The sequence below is a fragment of the Anabrus simplex genome, chromosome 4 (genome assembly GCF_040414725.1).
Source record: "Anabrus simplex isolate iqAnaSimp1 chromosome 4, ASM4041472v1, whole genome shotgun sequence".
Lineage (NCBI taxonomy): Eukaryota > Metazoa > Arthropoda > Insecta > Orthoptera > Tettigoniidae > Anabrus > Anabrus simplex.
In genome coordinates this window covers 331,648,058-331,658,500 of record NC_090268.1, presented here as the reverse complement: position 1 = coordinate 331,658,500, position 10,443 = coordinate 331,648,058, and positions in this window count along the sequence as shown.

The window sequence follows — 10,443 nt, the reverse complement described above, 5'->3', positions numbered from 1 at the left end:
GTCAACCGAAGTGACTCCATCCCCTTTGTTTTGGATAAACGGGGTTCTACTGTACTTATTAAAATGTTCTTAAGAAGATAAATACTTTGTAATTTCACCTAAGCATTGTAATACACCTAAAGATGTTCCAAATGGAATGAAACATGTACTGTATATGATAGATTGATTTGCTTAATGCAAATTTAAGTATCAAAAAGGTGGAAACTTACTTTTATTGATTCATTGTCATAATCAGCTCAAAAAATCTCTTAGATGTTTGGATAAAAGATAGACTGGGCATAGAACTATTTCACTTAGTAATGGGTGTGAACCGATTTTGAATTTTATCGCAATATTCTATTATAAACGAAAATTAATAATATTAATTATAATAATCATCAATATCATCATGCAAGTAATAATAACTTCAGTAATAGCTAGGAGTGATAATAAGCCTACTTGCAGTACAATTCACCCTGGTGGTAAAATCCTGCCAACGTGTGTAACGACGTCCTAGTTTATGCAAGACCACCAGCAAGAAAATGAAATGGTAATATTTATATGTTTTCTCCATTACACTATAATTAATTGCAAAAATATAGTAGGACCAATTTAAAACAATAACATGGTGACACTTATATAAAGAAGATAAGACAAGTAAAGCTTCTAAAAGTAGACAAAATAAACAATTTATGCACGGTGAGGGAATCCCTGCCGTGCATGTAACTGCGTTATAATTTTTGAGCATGTAAGGAAGTGTTAACTTATAACTCAAATAACAATATCAATTCTTTACAACCATTGCAAATAGTATATTTCATTGCAAGAAGCAATTATTCTGACTGTGAGCCTTGGACCCCTCCTCCGGTCCTTGTAGGGTTAATTAAGCTATGTGACCCAAATAGCACAGCCACTTGCTGGTACATCAAAAATAAAAGCAAATCATTAATCAAATAGGAGGCAATAGAAATACATATTGCAAAAGCAGCCAACCTAACCAACCTCAACGATCATACATTCCTGAAAAATTCTTCCCCTCTTCGCACTACTAAATTAATTCAAATTTTGGTAAAACAAAATTTCACATTATTTTTGTTCAGCTCTTAATTAATCACATTGGAAGTTCCTTTGATGCAAGTTACATCTCGAAAGTGAATTAGGTAATACCTACCTATAATAAATTCTATTAATCTAGGCAGCGGTTCATTACTCGGGACTTTTTTGTAGGCTATTATTTTATCACAAAAGAAAACGTCATACAAAGTACTCTTTAATTCATTGATGCTGCACACTAATTTCTTCCAAAAATCATTATCTTGCATTCATTTTCTAATACATGTAAAGACAAATATATAAAGACTATAGCCATATACGACACACACACTCTCTCTCTCTCTCTCTCTCTATATATATATATATATATACACTGACTGACAGAGCAAATGCAACACCAAGAAGGAGTGGTCAGAACTTGATGCCAATTGCAGGGTAGACTGACGTCACTGAGGTATGCTCATGATGTGAAATGCGCCGCTGTGCTGCGCACGTAGCGAACAATAAATGGGACACGGCGTTGGCGAATGGCCCACTGCGTACCGTGATTTCTCAGCCGACAGTCATTGTAGAACGTGTTGTCGTGTGCCACAGGACACGTGTATAGCTAAGAATGCCAGGCCGCCGTCAACGGAGGCATTTCCAGCAGACAGGCGACTTTACGAGGGGTATGGTGATCGGGCTGAGAAGGGCAGGTTGGTCGCTTCGTCAAATCGCAGCCAATACCCATAGGGATGTGTCCACAGTGCAGCGCCTGTGGCGAAGATGGTTGGCGCAGGGACATGTGGCATGTGCGAGGGGTCCAGGCGCAGCCCGAGTGACGTCAGCACGCGAGGATCGGCGCATCCGCTGCCAAGCGGTGGCAGCCCCGCATGCCACGTCAACCGCCATTCTTCAGCATGTGCAAGACACCCTGGCTGTTCCAATATCGACCAGAACATTTCCCGTCGATTGGTTGAAGGAGGCCCGCACTCCCGGCGTCCGCTCAGAAGACTACCATTGACTCCACAGCATAGACGTGCACGCCTGGCATGGTGCCGGGCTAGAGCGACTTGGATGAGGGAATGGCAGAACGTCGTGTTCTCCGATGAGTCACGCTTCTGTTCTGTCAGTGATAGTCACCGCAGACGCGTGTGGCGTCGGCGTGGAGAAAGGTCAAATCCGGCCGTAACTGTGGAGCGCCCTACCGCTAGACAACGCTATTGCGTATGATTCCACGTCACCTCTAGTGTGTATTCAAGGCACGTTAAATACCCACCGCTACGTGCAGCATGTGCTGCGGCCGGTGGCACTCCCGTACCTTCAGGGGCTGCCCAATGCTCTGTTTCAGGAGGATAATGCCCGCCCACACACTGCTCGCATCTCCCAACAGGCTCTACGAGGTGTACAGATGCTTCCGTGGCCAGCGTACTTTCCGGATCTCTCACCAATCGAACACGTGTGGGATCTCATTGGACGCCGTTTGCAAACTCTGCCCCAGCCTCGTACGGACGACCAACTGTGGCAAATGATTGACAGAGAATGGAGAACCATCCCTCAGGACACCATCCGCACTCTTATTGACTCTGTACCTCGACGTGTTTCTGCGTGCATCGCCGCTCGCGGTGGTCCTACATCCTATTGAGTCAATGCCGTGCGCATTGTGTAACCTGCATATCGGTTTGAAATAAACATCAATTATTCGTCCGTGCCGTCTCTGTTTTTTCCCCAACTTTCATCCCTTTCGAACCATTCCTCCTTGGTGTTGCATTTGCTCTGTCAGTCAGTGTACGTACACACACACACACACACACACACTCTCTCTCTCTCTCTCTCTCTGAACAGAGTTGCCCCCCCCCCCACCCCCCCACCCCATCTTCCTCTACAGACATGCTTGTGTGAGCAAGCCACAATCGAGGCAAGTGACTGATATAAGTCCGAGCTCAGGCACTGGAGGTGAAATCGGAGGTTTTAAGTACAGAAAACTTTCTCAGATTGTACTAATGTCAATAACAAACTTCAGCTTTCATATAATTTGTCACATTTGTTCATAATACCTTTGTATCACATTCGCACTCACTGTTTGGTTTAGGCAATGTAAACAATATTGCACATAATGTACATATATGTGGAGTTAGGTTAATGCAGATGTTGAGGAAAATAGAAAGGAGGGAGGAGGGTATGAAGAAGATGATAATTATCCACGTTGGTACCAATAACGTAAGACAAGCAGGAATATGTACCACCATCGTTGGGGATATGTGGGATCTGGTTATGGCAGCAGAGAAGCAGTTTAAGGAAGCAGAGATTTATCAGTGGGATACTGACTGGAGGGTGACTGGGGATTTAAATGAAACTATGGAATGGGTATGTGGGAAATTGGGAGCGAGATTCGTATATGCTAATGGGTAGGCAGCAGATGGGGTTCTACGTTAAAATGTCTTTCACTTGAAATGCAGTGGTACGCATTAGGCGGTTTGTTTAGAAGAGTTATTAGGAGGTACATTCAGGGAAACTGGCTGGACTATTGAGCTGTGGTGACAGTATAGGAAGCATGAAGTCAAGTATGGATCACATAAAACTGTTAGTATTAAACTGTAAATGTATTGTAAAGAAAGGAATAGAATTAAGTAATTTAATAGACACATACTTACCAGATATTGTAATAGGGGTTGAATCATGGCTGGGAAGTGATATAATGGATACAGAAATTTCTCACAGAACTGGAGTGTTTATCGTAGAGACAGGATAGGAAAGGTGGAGGGGATATTCATTTTGGTGAAAGAAGAATTTGTAAGCTACGAAAAAGTTGAAGATGACAAACATGAAATTACTACGTGTAAGGCTCATCTCTAAGGATAATAGGCAGCTTGACATTTTTGGAGTGTACAGACCTGGAGAGGATGATGCAGATGCTGATTCGGAATTATTTGATAAGATAATCAGGTATGTGGGAAATAATATGTAAAGGAACGTGATTGTAGCAGGCGATCAATTTTACCAAATGTCAATTGGGTAGGTAATGCAAATGACAGGAAGCATGACCAACAAATGGCAAATACGTTAATCTGGGAAGGACAGCTGAATCAGGAAGTGATTGAACCAACTAGAGCGAAGAATATTCTGGACGTGGTGCTGGTAAAACCAGATGAGCTTTATAGAGAAGCTGAATTAACAGATGATATTAGTGATCACGAAGCTGGTTTCTTTTGTAGTTAAAAATAAATGTGATAGAAAGGAAGGTCATAAAAATAGGACTATTAGCCAGTACCATATGGCTGATAATACAGGCATGATGGAGTTTAAAAAAAGTAATTATGAATGGTGGAAAATGGTAAATAAAAATTTAAACAGAGTATAGAATGGGTTTAAAGCAACTGTTGAGGTATATGAAAACAGGTAGGTATCTTTAAAGGTGGTAAGGGATGATGAAGACCTACTATATTATAACAGATAAATAAAGAGACTAAGAAGGAGGTGCAGGTTGGAAATAAAGTTAGAAATGGTTGTGGAAATAAGGAGAAATTGAAGGAACTTCCCTCCATGGTGCAACAGCCCTGAAGGGTCGTGGACTACCAAGTGACTGCTACTCAGCCCGAAGGCCTGCAGATAATGAGGTGGCATGTGGTCAGTACGACAAATCATCTTCTTCCATTCCCTTTTCCAGATTCTCTCTGGATACGGTAGTGTACCAAAGCCCTCCAACTTACTCGATCTTTCCACAATTCCTCTTCTAGTACTTTATTGCTATCGCCTTCTCTATTTGCAATACAGTCCGCAACAGAGCTCCTCCATCTCTCTTTTTTTTTTTTTTGCTATTTGCTGTACGTCACACCGACACAGATATGTCTTATGGCAACGATGGGATAGGAAAGGCCTAGGAATGGGAAGGAAGCAGCCGTGGCCTTAATTAAGGTACAGCCCCAGCATTTGCCAGGTGTGAAAATGGGAAACCACGGAAAACCATCTTCAGGGCTGCCGACAGTGGGGTTCGAACCCCCGATTACTGGATACTGGCCGCACTTAAGCGACTGCAGCTATCGAGCTCGGTCAGTTTCATTCTAGGCCACCCCCTAGGCCTCTTTCCAGTCTCTGTATCCATGAATGTTCTCTTTGGTATTCTCTCTCCTGGCATTCTCATCATGTATCCAAACCATTTTAGCTTTGTTATATCGGTCTCTTGTTGAAGTTTACACACTCCCACACTTCTCCTTATTTCCTCATTTCGTATTCTATCTCGTCTTGTCTTTCTCTGTATGCTCCTCAAGAACCTCATTTCAGCTGCTTCCATCTTAGTTCGGTTCCGCTTAGTCAACGTTCAGGCTGCTGAAGCTTAGGTCAGTATAGGTTTATAATAGGACGAGTATAAAACCTTCTTGCACTTCATTGGCACATCTTTGTTCCATACAATGTCTCTCACACACTGGTAGAAACTTGCAGACTGCTGTATTCTTAAATCAATTTTTCCATCCAAATTTCCATCTTGTGACATCATGCTGCCCAAATATTTAAAAATTTTCACTACTTCAAGAGGTTCATTTCCTATTTTTATAATTCCCCTGGATTTTCTGTTACCTCTCGTCATGATCAAAGTCTTGCTTTTCGCAGTACTAATCTTCATTCCAAAATTTCTTATCTCCTCATTCCATAAATCAACTTGTGTCTGTACTTCCTATTCATTATCTCCCCAAACTACAATGTCATCAGCAAAGAGCATAGACTTTACTTGCTTGCCCATCATCTTCTCCTTAATATTATGTAGAATTCCATCCATGATGATAATGAAGAGTAAAGGAGACAATACACTTCCCTGTCTTAAGCCTGTCTCAACTCTGAACCATTCAGTTTAACCCACTTTGGTTCTAACACAGCTTTTACAATTTTGATACAATGCTATTACCATCTGCATTGTTCCATTCCCAGTCTGTGCCTCTGTCAATGTTTTCCATACCAAATTCCTTGGGACACTGTCATATGCCTTTTCAATATCTAGAAACGTTACTACCATGTCCTTTCCATATTCCCAATACCTTTCTATCATTTGATGCAATGTAAATATTGGGTCAAATGTGGACCTGCCTCTTCTGAATCCATACTGGTGTTCTGCTAATTTTCCCTCTGCTCTGTCTCTTATTCGTTTATCCAAGATTCTTTCAAGGATCTTAGCTGCATGAGGTATCAGTGTCACTCCTCTGTAATTTTCACATTGCTTCCTGTTTCCTTTCTTGAAAATTGGTATAATGACCCCTTTCGTCCACTCTTTGATCTCCATATTACTCTGAAGAGTCTATACAACCACTGTAGACCAACTGCTCCTGCTGCTATTATCATTTCTATGGTGACCTCGTCAATTCCAGCTGCCTTGTCTCGTTTCATTCTTTTAGTGGCCCACTCAATCTCTGCCATGGACACCTCGTTTTCCTTATCTTCCATCTGCATTAAATCTGGTTCTTCGATTTCTCCTTGTACCAAGGTATTTTGCATGTTGTAAAGCTGTATTGCCACTATGAAGGGGGGGAAATGTGCTTCCTGGAACCTGTTTCTACCTTAAAGTAACTGTAACTTACATATAATTCCATTTTTCACTAAAATTTGTATGACTGCCATTATACTTCCCATCATGTTATCCGTAGCTGACTTCTTCACTAGATTCAATTTCCTTTACATCCTCGACCGTTATTCTTGGCTTTCTAGACCGGGGCCACCATCTCACTTCAGATGGTTCCTTAATTGTAATCACGTAGGCTGAGTGGACCTAGAACCAGCCTCAGATCCAGGTAAAAATCCCTGATCTTGCCAGGGTAAGAGGCAGGCATGCTACCCCTACACCACCGAGCTGGCAGGAAGGACATTCCAGAGATCATTAATGAACAAGGGGAGTGTGTATATGAGGATCTACAGAAGGCAGAAGAGTTCAGTCGGCAGTATCTAAAGATTGTTGATTACAAGGATAACGTCCAGACAGAGATGACTAATACTGACGGAGTAATGAGATTTATCTACAGTAACAAAGACATTTACCATAAGATACAAAAGTTGAAATCTAGAAAAGCAGCTGGAATCAATAAGATTTCTAGGAATATATTAAAGACATTGGGTTGAGATATAGTTCCATATCTGAAGACTACTTATTTGATTGACCTTTGCATGAAGGAGCTATACCAGATGAACGGTGAGTTGCTATAGTAGCCTCTATATAAAGGAAAAGGTGATAAACATAAAGCCAAAATTTACAGAGCAGTCAGCTCATCATGTGTTGCGTGTAAGCTTTGCAAATGCATTATTTCTGATTACGTTAGATATGTTTGCAAAATTAATAACCGGTTCGACAGAAAGCAGTTCAGGTTTAGAAAAGGTTATTCCACTGAAGCTCAACTTGTAGGATCCCAGCAACATATAGCAGATATCTTAGATTCAGGAGGTCACATGTACTGTATTGCAATTGACCTATCTAAGGGATCTGATAGGATAGATCATGAGAGACTACTTACTGGCAAAAAATGAGTGCAACTGCATTACCCAAAAAGAGTGACTGAAATGGCTGGCTACATTTCTAGAAAATAGAACTGAAATTAGAGCAGCATTATCTGATCCTTCAATCATTATGAGGGGATTCCTCAAAGCAGTATTATTGGACCTTTTTGTTTTCACATATACACTGACCGACAGAGCAAATGCAACACCAAGAAGGAGTGGTCAGAACTTTATGCCAATTGCAGAGTAGACTGACGTCACTGAGGTATGCTCATGATGTGAAATGCGCCGCTGTGCTGCGCACGTAGCGAACGATAAATGGGACACAGCGTTGGCGAATGGCCCACTTCGTACCGTGATTTCTCAGCCGACAGTCATTGTAGAACGTGTTGTCGTGTGCCACAGGACACGTGTATAGCTAGAATGCCAGGCCGCCGTCAACGGAGGCATTTCCAGCAGACAGACGACTTTACGAGGGGTATGGTGATCGGGCTGAGAAGGGCAGGTTGGTCGCTTCGTCAAATCGCAGCCAATACCCATAGGGATGTGTCCACGGTGCAGCGCCTGTGGCGAAGATGGTTGGCGCAGGGACATGTGGCACGTGCGAGGGGTCCAGGCGCAGCCCGAGTGACGTCAGCATGCGAGGATCGGCGCATTCGCCGCCAAGCGGTGGCAGCCCCGCACGCCACGTCAACCGCCATTCTTCAGCATGTGCAAGACACCCTGGCTGTTCCAATATCGACCAGAACAATTTCCCGTCGATTGGTTGAAGGAGGCCTGCACTCCTGGCGTCCGCTCAGAAGACTACCATTGACTTCACAGCATAGACGTGCACGCCTGGCATGGTGCCGGGCTAGAGCGACTTGGATGAGGGAATGGCGGAACGTCGTGTTCTCCGATGAGTCACGCTTCTGTTCTGTCAGTGATAGTCACCGCAGACGCGTGTGGCGTCGGTGTGGAGAAAGGTCAAATCCGGCCGTAACTGTGGAGCGCCCTACCGCTAGACAACGCTATTGCGTATGATTCCACGTCACCTCTAGTGCGTATTCAAGGCACGTTAAATACCCACCGCTACGTGCAGCATGTGCTGCGGCCGGTGGCACTCCCGTACCTTCAGGGCTGCCCAATGCTCTGTTTCAGCAGGATAATGCCCGCCCACACACTGCTCGCATCTCCCAACAGGCTCTACGAGGTGTACAGATGCTTTCGTGGCCAGCGTACTCTCCGGATCTCTCACCAATCGAACACGTGTGGGATCTCATTGGATGCCGTTTGCAAACTCTGCCCCAGCCTCGTACGGACGACCAACTGTGGCAAATGATTGACAGAGAATGGAGAACCATCCCTCAGGACACCATCCGCACTCTTATTGACTCTGTACCTCGACGTGTTTCTGCGTGCATCGCCGCTCGCGGTGGTCCTACATCCTACTGAGTCAATGCCGTGCGCATTGTGTAACCTGCATATCGGTTTGAAATAAACATCAATTATTCGTCCATGCCGTCTCTGTTTTTTCCCCAACTTTCATCCCTTTCGAACCACTCCTCCTTGGTGTTGCATTTGCTCTGTCAGTCAGTGTATATAAATGGTTTGAGTAAAGAACTGGAATCAGAAATGAGACTTTTTGCAGATGATGTTATACTGTATAGAGTAATAAATATGTTACAAGATTGTGAGCAAGTGCAAAAAGACTTTGATAATGTTGCAAGTTTCACTAATAGGAAATGTCCTCTCAGTTTGAATTACTGTGTTGATAGGGTGAAAGTTCCTTATAGGAATCACTGCAAGTACCTAGGTGTTAATATATGGAAAGATCTTCATTGGGGTAATCACATGATTGTAAACAAAGGGTACAGATCTCTGCACATGGTTAGGAGGATATTTGGGGGTTCTAGTAAGGATGTAAAAGTGAGGGCATATAAGTCTCTGGTAAGACTCCAGTATATGGGACCCTCGCCAGGATTACTTGATTTGAGAACTGGAAAGAATCCAAAGAAAAGAAGCTTGATTTGTTTTGGTTGATTTCCAACAAAAGAGTAGCATTACGAAAATATTGCAAAGTTCAGGCTGGGAAGACTTGGGAGAAAGGAAACGAGCTGTTCGACTTTCATGTTCTGAGCTGTCAGTGGAGATATGGCGTGGAATGACATTAGGAGACGAATAAGTTTGAGTGGTGTTTTTAAAAGTAGGTATGATCACAATATGAAGATAAAGTTGAAATTCAAAAGGACAAATTGGGGCAGGCATTCGTTTTTAGGAAGAGGAGTTAAGGATTGGAATAATTTACCAAGACAGATGTTCAATAAGTTTCCAAATTCTTTGCAATTATTTAAGAAAAGACTAGGTAAACAACAGATAATTAATCTGTCACATGGGCGACTGCCCTATATGCAGATCAGTGGTGAATGATTGATGATTAAAAATGATCTGATAGAATCTGAGGATGTTCTTCTGTTACTAATATTTTTCACAGGTTTATTAATTGTGTTCTAAGTGTTACATTTTGTGTTTCGACAGAGTGGAAATACTTAAAAGTTATATTAACTTAGTCGATACTGAAAAAGAATGGCTACCTTCTTAAAAAATAAATTGTAAGATGTTTGTATTGATGTCCCACACATCCCAGATATTTTGTGAAATTTTTCTACCTTGGATTTTTCAATGATGCACCTAGGCCCCCACCTGCATATTCAGGTTGATACCTCCTCTGTGAAGGGCTAATGACTGGTGTATGACTTTCTGATTTGTAGAGTTAGATTACTACATGATGACATAAACCTGTGTGCTGCCTAGAGGTTGGATCGGAAAGGAAGGTAGTGGAGGGTATAACAATTGCTGGGCTGTTCACTTGATATCTTAAACCACAATACAGTTACAACTGCATTACGAGGAGAGAATGTGAACACTTCCATACCTACTAGCAAAGTGAATGTTCCTCCCCTCCCACTTACGCTGCAG